The sequence below is a fragment of the Diabrotica virgifera genome, chromosome 7 (genome assembly GCF_917563875.1).
Source record: "Diabrotica virgifera virgifera chromosome 7, PGI_DIABVI_V3a".
Lineage (NCBI taxonomy): Eukaryota > Metazoa > Arthropoda > Insecta > Coleoptera > Chrysomelidae > Diabrotica > Diabrotica virgifera.
The window spans coordinates 49,585,408-49,602,472 of NC_065449.1; the positions used below are offsets into that span (position 1 = coordinate 49,585,408).

The 17,065-nt window shown below is 35.6% G+C and overlaps 1 pseudogene; it reads left to right on the forward strand.

Annotated features, from left to right (window-relative positions):
• Window positions 1-2,584: 2,584 nt before the first annotated feature.
• The window catches only part of LOC114335656 (histone H3-like), an 88,551-nt pseudogene continuing 74,070 nt past the window's right edge, over window positions 2,585-17,065 (forward strand).

Genomic DNA, 17,065 nt, shown 5'->3' on the forward strand with positions numbered 1-17,065 from the left:
TGCATTTAAATTCTGTTGGATGAGGGATTAACTATACTTCTCATTTTTTCGTAAATACATTAGTCATCAATATTTTTTGCAGCATATGTCGGTTAGTTTGAATGTAATAGACATTTAATATTACTCATGTTAAAGGTCTTTTCAAGCACCACAAAAGGTTTTAGTAGCATGATACACCTATAATCGACCGTTTCTCCGTCATTTCAGGTTGAATAAACCGTTTTGAGCATTTACCAAAAAAATAAACTCGTCTCACCTACTCTTTGTTTTTTTATAAGCTACAAAAATATTTTGTATAGTTTTTTCGTTAGATGCATAGTTTTTAAGGTATTCGCAAAAAACCGCCCGAAAAGGTGCCATTTTTAAATGAAAATAGCCAATTTTCAACCACGAATAACTCAAAAAGTATTGAGTTTTAGAAAAAAAATTATAGAACAATTTTTGTTTAGAATTAGGTTTTCTAGACACTTCCGTAGTTATTTTAACCAAAAAATTGTCCACCCCCGAGAAGGAGTGGGAACCACCCAAAAGATAAAAGCGCACATCGGCATAGGGTAGACTTTGTTTCTTGAACTATTCCCTACTTTCTGTGACAATATCAAGTAAATCGATGTAATAGGATGGAATTCGGAGCCAAATTCCCTCATTGACTGCCCTATTAATCAACTTTTTTTTGGTACGCGGGATCCAGGTCTAGGCTTTTGTAAATTATTAGAGTTCCCTTTCATTTTACATTTTTTATTTTCATCAATGTGGCGACAGACCGATCCGGATATGAAAAAATCCGGATATCAAGACCACTTCTTTTATAGTCTCTGAAAGGTTTTCTCCTTCATACATTCCAGTAATCAATACCGTCAATAACTTTCGTCGATAGACACGTTTTATAGATTCTATAATACATTATTTCGCCATCTTTTAGTTCTTTTGGGTCGGGACGAGGACTGCCTTTCTAGGCAGATTTCGGTAGATCCGGACGGCAGGACCGTCCGGATATGGGACGTCCGGATATGACAGGTCCGGATGTGGCAGGTTGTACTGTACTTGTAAATAAATATTTTTTTCTACAAGAGATTTCTTGCATTGAATTATTTTGCGCAAATTATTCAGGTATTTTCAGATTATGATCAATACACCACACACTATAAATAATAGAGCTATATGCACCAAAGGTAGACAGCAACCTCGGAATATTGGGATAGACCGCATAGTATAGTGGCACTGATTTATAATTAATCACATATTACATTTCATGTACTGCCAAAGCCAAAATTTACTAGATTATTTTAATTTTGGTAAAGATATCGACCAATTACACTAATCCAAGTATACACTGATGAGCGCGCAAATAACCTGCAAAATAGCGCAAAAGATGGAAAACAATACATTACGAAACAAAAAGAGATGAAACTAGTGGAGGTGGAAATGATCGTTATAAATATATAAATTAACATTACATTACATAGTTTCCACCTTTAGACGTCTGTGACAGGAGTATTTTATAAAATTCTACCGTCACAGTGACAGTTGTCATACTCCTCTGATACGTCTAAAGGTGGGAAACTATGTAATTTAATGTTAATTTAGACGTTTATAACGATCATTTCCATCTCCTAGTTTCTTCTCTTTTTGTTTCGCAATGTATTATGTTTTCCATCTTTTGAGCTATTTTTTCGGTTATTAGCGCGCTCGTCACTGTATAAATATATTACCTTATGAAAAGTGTACAACAAAGTTAACCTTATGACGATTGTTTTTAACCTTTTTTTATTTTTTTCACTCTGACTTTAAAATAGGGCGTAGAAAAAATAAATTTATTATTGCTCTCAAAAAGATAAATATTTTGTGCAGTTACTGACAGTTACTGTAAAACCTTTCCGTTCAACCCGTGAGTTGTCAGAAAAAAGTATCTTTTTCTTTGTAAATCTCGTCTACCTAAGCCACCATAAAATCTTAAAAATACTAAACATCATTTATTTAGTAAGAAAACACAAAGGCACTTCATTCACGAAAACCATAATAATATCCCACAAGCCTGGCTCTCGGCACCGTACACAAAAAGAGATTAGACATCTCCGTGTCAAGTTTCGTTTCTAAACGCCGGTTCCTTTACGTCAACTCCCATCCTCGGTTTCGTCGAGACCAAAGGTGTATCCATGAATTGGCCGATGGGTTATAGCTGATGAATATTTATTAATATAATATGAATGATATTTTCGGATACACCTAAAAAAATAAATCTTTAATTTTTAGGTGCCATTTAAAAATTTTCTGAAAATACTTTGTCTTAGTTGTCTTAGATGTACCATAGGTTTAAGTGTCATATTCATTATTAAGGCATTCTAGTTATCCCTTACCTTTAACTGCTTCTGTTGCTTTTTCTTTTGAATTTGTTATTACTCTCATGGTTCGTATCGTTTTAATGCTGCATGAAATTGCTGTTTTTTTTTTTCTCTTCATTTTATGTCCATAATACGTTTAATTAATCCTCGGCTACATTTAACATGACCTTTAGTTGATTTGGTGTAAAATTTTAACAGCAATAAATCACAGAAGTCAAATGCTGCAGTGCAGTCAGATAACTATGGATATGGAGATTAAAAATATATCCGGGCTTCTACCTAGAAGATTTACAAAAATTCAGAAATTGATTGAAGAATATAAAGGGTCAGAATCTAAAGGGATCAGGTCTTCCATTGTTGAAGAATCTAAATTAGTTACCAGCAATTATGGAATGAATTCAGAATTTACATCAAATAAAGAAAAACGGCGCAAGAAGCATGTGAGATTTTTTGATGATTGCCTGGGCCTAGTAGTGATGCGACTGATACTTTTGAGCCCGACGCAATATTTCGCTTTGAACTATTTTGTGGACATTCCGAGATGACGATGACGAGAATATTAAGAAAAAAATTGATATATTACGTGAGTTTTATAAAGAAGACATCGGCATCAGTGAAGAATTGATAGATGAAATTTTTCATTTAAGAGTGATATACAAGGATAATATTGGTAAATCTTTACTTTCTCCAATCTTTTCTTTACGTGTCATCTCCGCGACGAAGGTTGGCAATCATCATTGCTATTCTAACTTTTGACACTACAGCCCGAAAGAGTTCAGTTGAGCTGGATCCAAACCATTCTCTGAGATTTCTCTGCCAGGACATTTTTCTTCTACCTATGCTGTGCCTTCCTTGAATCGTTCCCTGCAATTTCTCCAATAGATTTACTTAATAAAATTAAATATTTCAAATTAGATTCATTATTTGCTAACGTCGTTATTGCGTTAAGAATATTTTGCACATTGACGGTGACAGTCGCAAAAGCGAAAATATCCTTTAGTTTTCTTTCGCGCATAAAGAATGCTATGATATCTACAATGAAACAGGATTGGTTAACTCGCCTATCGACTTTGTGCATTGAGAATGATTTGGTAAAATCATGCGATTTTTCGAAAGGTAAAGACATCTTTTCCAATCAGAAAACTCGAAAAGCACCTGTATTATAAATATGTTCATTATTATAAATACATATACATACTCAAAATTTAATAAAATTTATATTTGAAATGTTTCTAATTACATATTTTTACTATTGATAATTTTATTTCTATAAAAGTTGAACAATTTTTTTCGCTCTTCATTTTTTGTAGGGAGCCCGTTCGTCACTTCTTGCCGGGGCCCGCTCATCCCTCTCGGCGGTTAACGACTAGAGTTGATGTCGTGTGAGACATGGCAACAAGTGCCCCTTTTTCAGTGGCCTTTGATTTGGTCTTGCTCCTTGCATTTTACTATCTAGAGTCAGTTCGGCAATCGTTCGGCCTTCATTCTTACTACATGTCTAGCTCCTCAAAATCTCTGAAGTTTAACGAATTCTGAGACCGGTGCCTATTTGAACAGGTGGTAGAGTTCATGGTTGTACCTGGACCTCCAGACTACGCTTTCGTTTTCGTTACTTCTTCTTCTTCATCTTCTTCTTGTAATAGGACTATGTCCTGTTTCTTCTGTTACAGTCTTTGCTGCGATCCGAAGCTCCAACTCTCGTACCATCGTTTTTTGGGTCTTCCTATGGGTCGCTTGGTGTTGGGCTTCTGTGTTTTCGCCCAATGCGCCATACGTTCAGGGTCCATCCGATCTACGTGGTCCCTCCACATGCGTCGTCGCGCTCTTGTCCATCTCACTACGTCCTGAACGCCTAGCTCTCTCAATGTGTCTTCGTTTCGTACTCTATCTCTGAGTGTGATACCTCTTATGGATCTTAGGGTTTTCATCTCTGTTGTTCTCATTATCTATTTGGTCTTTGTTGTCTCGGCCCTTGTCTCAGCTGCGTATGTCAGTACGGGTCTAACACATGTCTTATAAATGCGGACTTTGCTTTCGGTGCTCATATATTTATTCCGCCAGATTATATCCCTCAGGAAACCAGATATTCTCGCTGCTTTCATTGCCTGCTGTTTTGATTCTTGCCACAGATACCTGTCGCTAGATATTTCCACACCTAAGTATCTGCAATCCATTACTTGTTCGATTATATGGTCGTCCACTACTAACTTACATCTAATTGGGTTCCTGGATATTACCATCGATTGGGTTTTCTCTTTGGATAGTGTCAGGTTATACTTTTCGGCGGTTATTTTGAATTTTTGTAGTAGGCGTTGTAAGTCATCTTCGTTTTCGGCTATTAAGATTGCATCATCTGCGTAGCAAAGTATTCTCATGGTTCGGTTACCCATTTTGTATCCCTGATTTTCATGTATTCATGTTTTCGTTACTAGATCCCAATAACTTGTAAGATTTTATAGATTCTGATTTTCGATTTGCAGTGTGTGTTTTTGGAGCGGAACATATAGGCATGTGAAAAATAACCTCTGCTATTCTTTAATATTCTTCTTTGAGTTTCTGTTTCTTCTGTTCCATTCATGGATCCTAGCTTTCAACGCTTTCTATCGTTCCAGTCATATGCTTGTAGATCCCTATCTTCCATTGCACCATTTACTTCTTGTCAACAAGATCTTTTTGGACTTCCCTTTTTCCTGCGGTTGGTGGGGAATAGGGATTGCAATCCAGCAGCATTTTCATTCCAGCTGGATATTTCCAAGATTGGCCTGAGTCCAGCTGGATCCAGCGCGGATCCAGCAAAATGTGGAATCAAAATAAAAACACGATTTTGCTGTTTTTTTTTGTCTATATTCTAAATTTCTAAACAACAAAAACATGAATAATTTTGTTTTTTGGAAGTTAGACCAAAAACATATTTAACTATCATCTTATCGTCTAACCTACTTCGCACAGAACTGCGCATATAGCCGGTCGCGGAGAAATCCCTTTCGGCCTCTATGCTGGTTGAATTTAAGGTCATCAAATAGCCATAGACCATAGACAAATTATCGCCTTTCACACCTTCGGTGTCACAATCGGTCATTTCCTTTTCCAAAATCTTTTCAAAATCTTTTTGGTAGCCAGTTTTTTTTTGTTATAAAAGTTTTCTCTTTCTCGTTTTAATTCAATCTCAAGCTCTTGCTCTGAAGTAAAATTCACGGGCTCCGGATTAGTTGGCCCATCTCCTTCCATTATGTCCTCTTGCACTGGATCCACAATCACTTGTTTATTTTTTATACGACTCAACAAATTTTTCATCTCTTGTCGCATTGCATTGCAGGATTATTTAGTCCTTCGTCATACTTTTTTATATTTTGTAAGTACATTAATGTGCCTGTAACTTCAGAGAGGTGCCGTTCCGCGATTCTGTTGCATAGTACTTCCGATAGTAACATAACATAAAACATGTAAATTCTTAATTATATTAAATGTTTTCATGTTGTCTATTTCTAAGCTATACGGCTATTTTTGAATTTCTGATAAAATTAATGATGGAATCTAGTATCGATTTATCTGAGGAAGAAAGGAGAGCTGTAATATTTAGCGGCAATGGACACTCGTGACGAATTAGTTCTTGATACAGAATTGAAGAAGATTGAGAGTTCAGACAACATTCTAGAAATATGTGATTTGAATCACCAATGGATACATTGTCACAACTACAGACAGGAGAGTTAAGTATTCCAATTTTATATAAGTGAGATGGAAAGCGACAATGGTTCAATTTTAAACGAGTCAATACTGATATTTGTGCTCTATTATAATTAAAGGTGAAATGAGGAATGTTTTTTTGGAAGTGTAGGGTGAATACTGAAATAATGTTTTGTAGATTTATTTGCAATTCTTTTGTAATCAGTTTCCTATTTCCTTCTGATATTAGGTTTGAGAGCATTATTCAAATCTTTTAAATTAATTTCATGGTTATGTCGGCCGTTATCAAAGTGTACTCTCTTCTGCAAAGAGCTTCTACAGCCAGTTTTACCGGTCAAAGAGTGGGATCAACTCAGTGTTTATTGTCCACTCGCCAGCAGAGAATTTTGTAGCAGAATCAATGTCTGTCAACGCTTTATTGATGCAAACTTTTAGGCTGTAGAAACTTTCCAGCATACTGAGCTACTCCTAGCGCGATAGAATGGCAAGTTGCCGACTCACGGCTTTGAATAAAGAGGCTAATGAAGACATTAAGTAACCTATTTCTAATTTGACACGTTTGCGGATCCGCGCTGCTGGATCCAGCATGTAAAAAATAGCACTGGATCCAGCTAGATTGCTGGATGCTGGATCCAGCAATTGCAATCTCTAGTGGGGAACCACTGTAACATTCTCTTTGGTTCTGTCTGATCATCCATCCTTTCGATATGACAATACGATTTCAGCCTTTTGGCAATCTATAGTTTCCAGGGTCTCAATGGTTTCTGATTTCAATATTTCTTACTATCTCTTCTAGTGATTTGGTAACACGTACGCCAATAATTCATTTCCATTGCTTTTTTTTAATGCGTCTTTTTAATTTATTACCCAAAGCTCTGAATCATGTGTACCTATACTTTCAATGATTCTTTTGAATCTCCTAATTTTTGTGTTTCGAGTGATGTGTTTATTCCAGAGTATACTTTTATTTGAAGTTTTGAGGAACTACCATCGTTTGTACTGGTTACACCAAGATATTTATAGCTTTCAGTATTTTCGTTTTGTGTGCCACTCAGTTTTTAGTACATTTCTTCTCCTCCCACTATTACATACTCTGTTTTTGAAGGATTAATTGATAAACACCACTTAGTATATTCTTCATCAAGCAACATGTAGTGGACCTCATCTTGATATTCTCCAAGTATTACTTGGTTATAAAAATTGGTAAAAATTCAAGCTGTAAGTTTATGATCTCTAATTTTAACACCAAAGTTCACATTTTCTTTTCCAAATATCCAAAATCCGTTCGAAGTAAATCTTACAGAGCGTATGTGCAATGCAACAGCCTTGGCGAAGGCCTTTGGCCACCTTTATCTTTTTTGTAGCTTTTTTCTTCTTCTTCTTCTTTTGCCCTTTAATTCGTCCAATTCTGAACATAGGCTTCCCCCAGTTTCCTCCATTCGCTTCTGTTTAGTGCTTTCTGTTTCCAGTGCGTTCCTCCTATCTTTTTAATGTCGTCTCCCCATCTCATCTGGGGTCGTCCTCTTGCTCTCTTTCCTGTCCATGGTCTCCATTGTTGTATCGTGCTATTCCACCTATTGTCCGTTTGTCTAGCGTTATGACCTGCGAAGCTCCATTTTAGCCTGGTTATATGTTGACCTGCGTCTTTGACTTTTGTTCTATTTCTGACCCAGTTGTTTTGCTTTTTGTCTGTCAATGTTACTCCTAACATTGCTCTCTCCATGGCTCTTTGTGTCTTTATTATTTTATCCATGTTTGCCTTGGTCAAGGTCCATGTTTGGCATGCGTATGTGAGAATTGGGAGTATGCACTGGTCAAACACTCTTGTTTTTAAGTATTGTTGTATTTTTTTATTCTTTAGGACCCATTTTAATTTTCCAAATCCTGCCCAGGCTAATCTGACCCTTCTTTTTACCTCCGCTGTTTGGTTTTCCTTATTTATTTTTATAATCTGTCCCAAATATATGTAATCATTAACCGCTTCTATTGTGGTGTCGTTTAGTATTACGTTTCTATTGTCTTGTGTGTTTGTCATTGTTTTTGTTTTGGCAAAATTCATTTTTAGACCTATTTGTTCGGATTCATTTGCTAGTTCGGTTAGCATGGTTTGTAGTTCTTCAAAACTTGATGCTATGACTACTACATCGTCTGCATATCTTAGGTGGTTTAGTTTCTTTTCATTTATGTTTATTCCCATGTTTGTCCATCCAATCTTTATTGAATTCGTCATATCGTCGTACAATTCCTTAACAACAATAATGTAAACCGGAGGAATTTTCTTCTCTTCTAACACCTGCCACAGTTAAGCTAATGGGACACTACCATACGCTTCTTTAAGATCAATAATGCATTGCAATTTTCATCCCTACTCTACGCAGAGCAACATTAGAACAATTAGAAGCAATATTGCCAAAACAATCACCGCATTTTTTTGAAATTATATTTTAGCAGTATGTCGCTCTACTAATTACTCCAGATTTCCAGATTGATCCATTCGTGTCGTCGATCAATTATTGCTCAAAAAATTGCCCGTATAAGTGCACCGTAACGCCAGTGTCCGCGTGAGGAACACATCCATTATGAGATATACATTTTATTTGTATTTTAAAATTTTTATAATATGGCAAAGAAGCAGAGGCAAGTTAGCGGTGAGCGGTGAGCGGCGGCGAGTCGCTGCCATCAGAGTGACCCTCATAAATAACGGACCGCAGACCTGCCGCCGTGCCTTGTTAAAACCTTGGGAAATAAACTTTACACAGATCAGACAGATAACAACAGAATTTGGGACTAGTAACTTATTAACATGTTCACATTCCAGAATTTTGTTTCTCATACGTTCGTGTACCGCGGAAATGGTTTAGGATTTTTTTGTATTTACTCATTGTTTTAATATGTAAATTAATATAAAAGACACATATTTACATAAGCTCACGACATTTTCATTTGAGACAAAGAAAACGAAAGGATTTATTTTTTATAGGCAACAGCAACCTTAATATACATTATTTTTTTATAGTGTACAAATCAAAATAAGCTTGCTCAACATACAACTAGTTACAAGCATGTAGTAAGGATTTTTAATCATTTTTATCACAAGTCATCATCATTTTCTTTGCCTTATCCCTATGCGGGGTCGGCTTCCCTAATTCCATTTCTCCACACAATTCTATCTTGGGTCATATCAATGTCAATCCCCTTTACCAACATGTCCTGCCTTATCGTCTCCCCCCAGGTCTTCTTTGGTCTTCCTCTCCTACTCCTTCCAGGAATCTGCACTTTAGCTATTCTTCGTATTGGGTGATTAACGTCTCGACGTTGAACATGACCAAACCATCTTAACCTATGCTCTCTCATTTTGGCATCAATGGGTGCCACACCTAGACTTCCCCTAATATACTCATTTCTAATTTTATCCTTCTTTGTCACTCCACTCATCCATCTAAGCATTCTCATTTCCGCCACATGCATTCGTTGTTCCTCTTTCTTCTTCACTGCCCAACATTCAGTTCCGTACATCATAGCCGGTCTTATGGCTGTTTTATAGAATTTTCCCTTCAGCTTCATTGGAATTTTTCTGTCACACAACACACCACTCGCTTTTTTCCACTTCATCCATCGAGCCTTATTCTACTGCATGCATCTCCATCTATTTCTCCATTACTCTGTAATACCGATCCCAGGTACTTAAAACTATTGCTTTTACAATCAGTTCACCATCCAAAGATACCATTTTATTTGTAGTAACTCCATCTTTAAATGAACATTCCAAATACTCTGTTTTTATCCTACTAAGTTTTAAACCTTTTTCCTCCAGAGCTTGCCTCCACTTTTCCAATTTTTGTTCTAAGTCTCTTTCACTATTTCCTACTAACACGACATCATCAGCATACATTAAGCACCATGAAATGTTACCCTGTAGTTTCGCTGTTATCTGGTCCAAAAATAATGAGAATAAATACGGACTAAGCACAGAGCCTTGGTGCAATCCTAATTTCACATGAACTTTATCAGTCTCTCCAACACCTGTCCTAACACTAGTTGTTACTCCCTCATACATGTCCCTCACAATCTTTACATATTCACCAGGGACTCCTTTCTTATTGAGTGCCCACCAATCATTTTTATCACAACTAAAATGTTATATTGTTCAGATGTATTACTTTATGCAAATTATGTGGTGGCTGGAAATGACATGATGGCTAACCAATCACAACTGGATTGGACTTTGGACAGAATTAGAACCTGTGCGGAAAGAATCTAATTGAGATCAAGCTTTCTACACTCAAAAACTAAGGTTCAAAATGGATTATAATATGAATTATCACACACACATACACATAATAGTATGTAATCCCCGACCTTAATGAGTCTTCCATATCCTTAGGAACATTTGGGCATACAATTTTAATTGTGGTGAAGAGGATTGGTCTAGCTAGGTCCTAGGTAGAACAAGGATGAGTCATACAAGTCGCGGCAGGCATACTCTCCAGGCATTCCTTCATAATTCCTTTCATAGCACGCTGATGTTCTGTGAGAGGATACTCTCATAATGATGCCTGTAACGTGAAAGTCTTAAGAAACGAAACTCCCACTTGACAATTTCGTCGCTTGAAATCCCACTTGACGTCCTGGAAGACCTGAGACACTTTAGTCCAGTGGTGTTTTTTCTTCTAGCTTCCATAAGGTAAGTCTTCTTCTTCTTATGGTGCCTATCCGTTACGGATGTTGGACACTAACATGGCTATTCTGACTTTGTTGACTGCTGCCCTGAAAAGTCCGGTAGTGGTTAAGTTAAACCATTTTCGCAGGTTATGCAGCCAGGATATTCTTCTTCGTCCTAAACCTCTTTTACCATGCACTTTACCTTGAAGTATGGTCCGAAGTAGGTCATATCGTTGTTCATTGTGCATTATATGGCCCAGGTATTCCAGTTTGCGACGTTTTATGGTTACGACTAGTTCGCGCTCTTTACCCATTCTATGTAGAACTTCTTCGTTGGTAATTCTGTCTATCCAGGAAATCCTCAACATGCGTCTGTAGTACCACATCTCAAATGCTTCGAGTTTTTTCAGTGATGCTTCAGTTAAGGTCCAGGTTCCAATTTTATATCGTGGCTGTTAAAGCTTTTTTTCATTTTGATGAAAGGTGATCTTGCCTTCTCGATCCTTATCTTAATTTCCGTCGATTGGTCCCACTGTTCATTTAAGTTTGCACCCAAATAACAAAAGTTGGTGATTTGTGTTATTGGTTGTTGGTTAACTAGTAATTGACCAGGTGGTATCCTATTTTTGCTTATAACCATGTATTTGGTTTTTTTGATGTTAAAATCAAGCCCAAACCTGCTACTTACTTCTGCCACCCTGGAGACAAGGGTCTGCATACCTTCAAGACTGTCTGCAAAAATGACAGTATCATCAGCGTATCTTATGTTGTTCAATCGTTCTTCGTTTATAAGTATTCCCTCGTCTATGTCCGTTAGCGCTAAGTCTACCAGAGCCTTTCGGTTGAGTTGACGCCAAAGTCTCAACATTCGGATTTGAAAATTCGGCCCATTTTTTTTAATGTTTTGTTATTATTTTTTTATTGGCAGTGTCACTTTTTGTGTTTGTTTTTTTTTTAATTTTTTTTGGAAGGCCTGTGCCAATTTGTATTTTTATGACTTTCTTGACGAAGTTTTTGATGAGGATCGGCCACGGGTGCAAGTTAAGAGACCTACATGTTATCCCTTCTCAGTCATTGCCAGGATATTGTTGTTTAAGTCTTTTATGTTTCCATGTGTACCAGACAGAAAAACTTTGGGAAATAAACTTTACACAGATCAGAAAGATAACAACAGAATTTGGGACTAGTAACTTATTAACATGTTCACATTCCAGAATTTTGTTTCTCATACTCGTTCGTGTACCGCGGAAATGGTTTAGGATTTAAAACATTTTTTTGGATTTACTCATTGTTTTAATATGTAAATTAATATAAAAGCCGCATATTTACATAAACTCTTCGTTTACTGAAGAGCTGACATTTTAATTTCAGACAAAGAGAACGAAAGGATTTATTTTGTGTTTATTGTTTATAACAGAAATCTTAATATACAGTGCTAGTCAAAAGTCCGTACCCCCCTCGTATCTTTTGAACGGTTATACCTATAATAGTCAAAGGACATCGCACACATCTTATGAAAAATATAATGTCACTCAAATTCAATAAAATTTATATGAATATATTCGTTTCAATTTAACGATCAATTCTTATCATTGTTAATTGAACGATTAAATATCATTTATAATTTAAAATAGCATACATACATTAAAGTCAGAATTTGGTATTAGTTTTGAGAGTAAACTAAATGTAAGCCCAAATACTTACGATGTCGGGATAGTATCACGAGGTTTTTTCCTGGTTTCCCTCGTGATTTACTATGGAATCTCTAGCTCGAGAATTTTACTGCCATCGTTGCATTTGTTGTCTTTTTAAAGACAGATCACATGCTATGATTTTTTGTGGCGGATATTGTTGAGTTGGGGTTGATTTCATGTAATCGAATGAACTATCTTTTAGTAAAGTCGTCCCAGGAAACGCAACTCATCAATATTGGCAATATCATTTTAAAGTCTTCTACTTTAAAATGTATAATACATGCCTGAATTGCCGATATAAATGAGTCAGATTAAATAAATTATTAGAAGAATTTTTTACTAAGCAACAACATTTTTGTTTATTTAGTATTATTTTGTATTTTGACAACGACATCCGACGTGGGCGTCGAAACGTTAATAAATTCACTTTTTTGGTAAAATTGTGGCTTATTTCCCATTTAAAATAGTTCGTTTTAAATTATGTTCTGTTGTGGTGTATAGCGTTTCTTTCGATTTTATGCAAGTTCCCTATTCAATAAGCAAGATTCTGAAGATGAACGTTTTCAATAAATTTTCGTTTGTCCGATCGTTTAGAAGTTACGGCTCATATAATTCTTGAGCAATTACAATAAAACAAATAACAAAACAAAAAACATCCTGCGGTTTCCTTTTAAGTTAGTCATTCTGCAACAGTATTATACTGACACGCCTTCTATCAATAAACCGACCTAACTAAAGAATTTTGTCTACATGGTCTATACATGCTTTAACATTTCCAACTAAATCCAACTAATCGGATTAGATCAAATTTTGTGTTAACAAAACCGCCTTTCGTTCGAGACGGTCCCGACAGGTTAGCAGAAATTCTTTGGCGTAGATTCATTCTTCATTCATTTCCTCATTTGAAAATCCTCTCCGCCGGCGCTAAGATTCCTTCCCGTCTAGGCGTGCACAGCTCATTGAGAAACTTGGCAGCTATTTGGCAATTCGGGGAAATATAGCTCTATCGGATAGAAGTCAATGAAACAGAAAACCGAGTACTAGTGCATTGAAGGACAACATAAAGATCTCATATTGGATTACAGAACTACGATAAAGCCCTATAAGTATTTAGTTATAAATATTTTGTACGATAAAGCCATAAGATAAGGAAATACGGTAGGTAGAAAAGCAATTACAATGATAAACAGTAGTTTATGGGACCACTCCATCAGCAAAAAAAAATAAAAAGAGAATCTATCTAATTAGCCTTCTTCGATCCATATTTGGACATAGGCCTCCCCAATCCTTTTCTATTTTTCTCTGCCTATCGCTACAGTCATTCACCTAGAACCAACGCGCAACGTGCTTACGTTCTTATTAGTAACCTTAGAGCATGGAAAATTTTTAGAGAGAAAAAATTTTCCATGCTCTAAGTTAGTAACTGCTGAGAAGAGCAGCACGAGGATCTAGAAAAGAAATAGTCCAAGTAATGAAGCTTAAAATAGGACAAAACCTCGCAATTTTACAGAATGGATCGATTTGCTTGAAAATTTGAGAATAAGTAGTGGATAGTCCAAGGATCAACATCTATATCAGGCCGAAAGGCGCTTTTACCATGGGGGTGGTTGCCACCCCATCTCGGGGGTGGAAATTTTTTATTTTATTTTAACTGCAAAAGTTGGTAAACACATTCATTCTAAGCAAAAAACGTTCTATACATTTTTTTGATAAAAGTAATAGTTTTCGATTTATTCGCTATCGAAAGTGTTGGTTTAAATCGAGAAAATCATTGTTTTTAATCAGTTTTCTGCTAATAACTCAAAAAGTTTTCGTCCTATCAAAACAACAAAAATATACCTTTCGAAGAAAAAATAAACATAACCGTTTTTTATGATTTGCTTGAAGACCAATACAATAGTAATCGAGCTATACTTTATTATTAGCTCTTCTTCGTAAAATGCTAAATATTGTAGTTTCAAAGTGAAAAGACAGGAAAACTATGCATTTTTCGAGGATAACTTGTTTAAGCTAATTTAAAGTATTTAAAAATATCTATCTCAAGAAATAAAAAAAATAGTCCCTAGCTCAAAAATTAAGTGACTAAAAAGAATGTCAGTCCCTATTTTTTTCAGCGAAAAAGTGATCGGAAACTTCCCCCTACTCTCCACCCTAATTAAAATTGGTCATTAACCTTATTTGGTCTTCTTCATTTATGTATTATTAATAGGTTCTAGAGGTTTAACCGGCATAGAATGATGAGTTTAAAAAAAATTGAGTTAAAAGCGAATAACGACTTTTTGTAGTTTGGTAAAAAATGCCCTTTTCTTCAGAATAAAAAGATTAGCATCAGAGATACGAAAAAATATTTAAATGTAAAATTGTAGCTTATTTAATTCCCAAGAACTTGGATTGCAAAACTTGTTTCTACGGCAAAAATTGAGTGAATAGTAAATGAGTATCATACAGAAAAACATTGATTTTTTCGATATAAAACTAACACTTTCGATAGCGAATAAATCGAAAACTATTAATTTTATCAAAAAAATGTATAGAACATTTTTTGCTTAGAATGAATGTTTTTATCAACTTTTGCGGTCAAAATATAATAAATAATTTCCACTCACGAGATGGGGTGGCAACCACTCCCATGGTAAAAGCGCCTTTCGGCATTATATAGATTTTGATCCTTGGACTATCCACTACTTATTTTCAAATTTTCAAGCAAATTGATCCATTCTGTAAAAATTGCGAGGTGAAAAGCTTCGGTTCCTGGACTAAAACGATTAACAACGAACCCATTAGAGAAATAATGGGAATCAAACGCACAATCGTAAATGACTTATCAACATAACAAACTTATCTGGTTCGGATATATTTATACAAAGAAAGGATTAACAATGAATACCAAAGGAACTATAAAATGGAATCCAAAAGGAAAGAGAAAACGAGGTAGATCGAAACCAAGTTGGAGAGAAGAAATAGACAACGAATAAGAGAAAGAAACATAGAAGAGGTCCTATGGAACAATCGGGCGAAGTGGCGATTTGAAGACGGTGAAGAACGTTACAAACTGACATGTAGTACCTAGTAGTAGAACAGTAGAAGTAGCAATATTCAAAAAGAAAGAGTAAACAGGTACAAGTACTTGGGAACATGGATAACTTAAAATGTAGAGCAAATTCAAGATATTAAAAATTGCATTAAATCTCCAGAACCAAATCTGTAAGTATGAAGAAAGTATTAATAAAAATCTAAGGAAAAGGACGCCGTACAGCAGAGAGAACCATTGGTTGTCAGTTGTCAAGTATCTAGTGTTAATCACAAAAATATACACAAATGCCCGAAATACCGTCTCGACAACAGTTGTTTAATATTTAATTAGATATTCTGACCAATCGTTAAATTATTCTTTATTTTCTTGAGCAACTACAATAAAAACAAATAACAGAACGAGAAACATTCTGCGGTTTCCTCAAGTTAGTCATTCTGCAGCAGTATTATACTGACACGCCTTCTATCAATAAACCGATCTAACCAAAGAATTTTGTCTACATGGTCTGAACATTTCCAACTGAATCCAACTAATCGGATTAGATCAAATTTTGTGTTAACAAAACCGCCTTTCGTTCGAGACGGTCCCGACAGGTTAGCAGAAATTCTTCGGCGTAGATTCATTCTTCATTCATTTCCTCATTTGAAAATCCTCTGCCGCCGGCGCTAAGATTCTTTCCCGTCTAGGCGTGCACAGCTCATTGAGAAACTTGACAGCTATTTGGCAATTCTGGGAAATAATTGGGTATTTTATTGTATTCCCCGAGAACGGCGGTACGTTATCAGAATACGGTTGTGGATTTTTTTTTGTTTTTCGGGTTCGTGCACCTCGTCTACCTGAGAGGAATTTCTGGTAGACTGAAGAATGGATCTTTTGCTGAAACAAGATCAGTTTTCTATGAATTGTTAGTCATACCGTAGTAGACACCGACACGACTATGGAACAAGTTGTGTAATAATAACTAGTTATTTAACAATAATTACACGGTTGAGTAATTTTTATTTATACTAATATACGATCGTGTGTTTATAATGATGACTAGCTAATTTGTAAGATATAATACCGGAATATGTTAACATTGTACTCAAAAAACATTAAGAACATCAACAATTAATGCATATATGTATGTATTTTGAATCGTAATATTTATACTACCTCAAAGCCCTTGAATATGATGTAGACCTTCAACTTTTAATTCCATTATTCCAATTAGAATTATCTTCTATTGGTGTTATGTTTTGTTTATAATAACTTTTTCACAGTTGTTAAACATACATTAGTAAATGAAGTAAGTCAAGAATCCTACGAAATTCAAAACTTTGAATCAAAACTATTTTCGATATTTCTTTTTCTTCTTGCTTTCAACATCTTTCAAGTAGCTACTAGATGATCAAATCTACTCTAGAAGTACCCTCCTTTCAAGAATGCTCACACTATAGAGGAATAACACTTAGAGTACAGTAGGAAAACTTTATGCTAGTATACTAGAAAACAGGCTAAGAGAAAAGCTAGAAAACACCTTTGAGGAGAGCCAGAGTGGTTTCAGAAAAGAAAGAGGGACGAACGATCAGAATTTCATAATAAGACAAATAATAGAAAAGCTCTTAAAGCAGAAAAAGAAATACATGAATGTTTCATAGATGTGG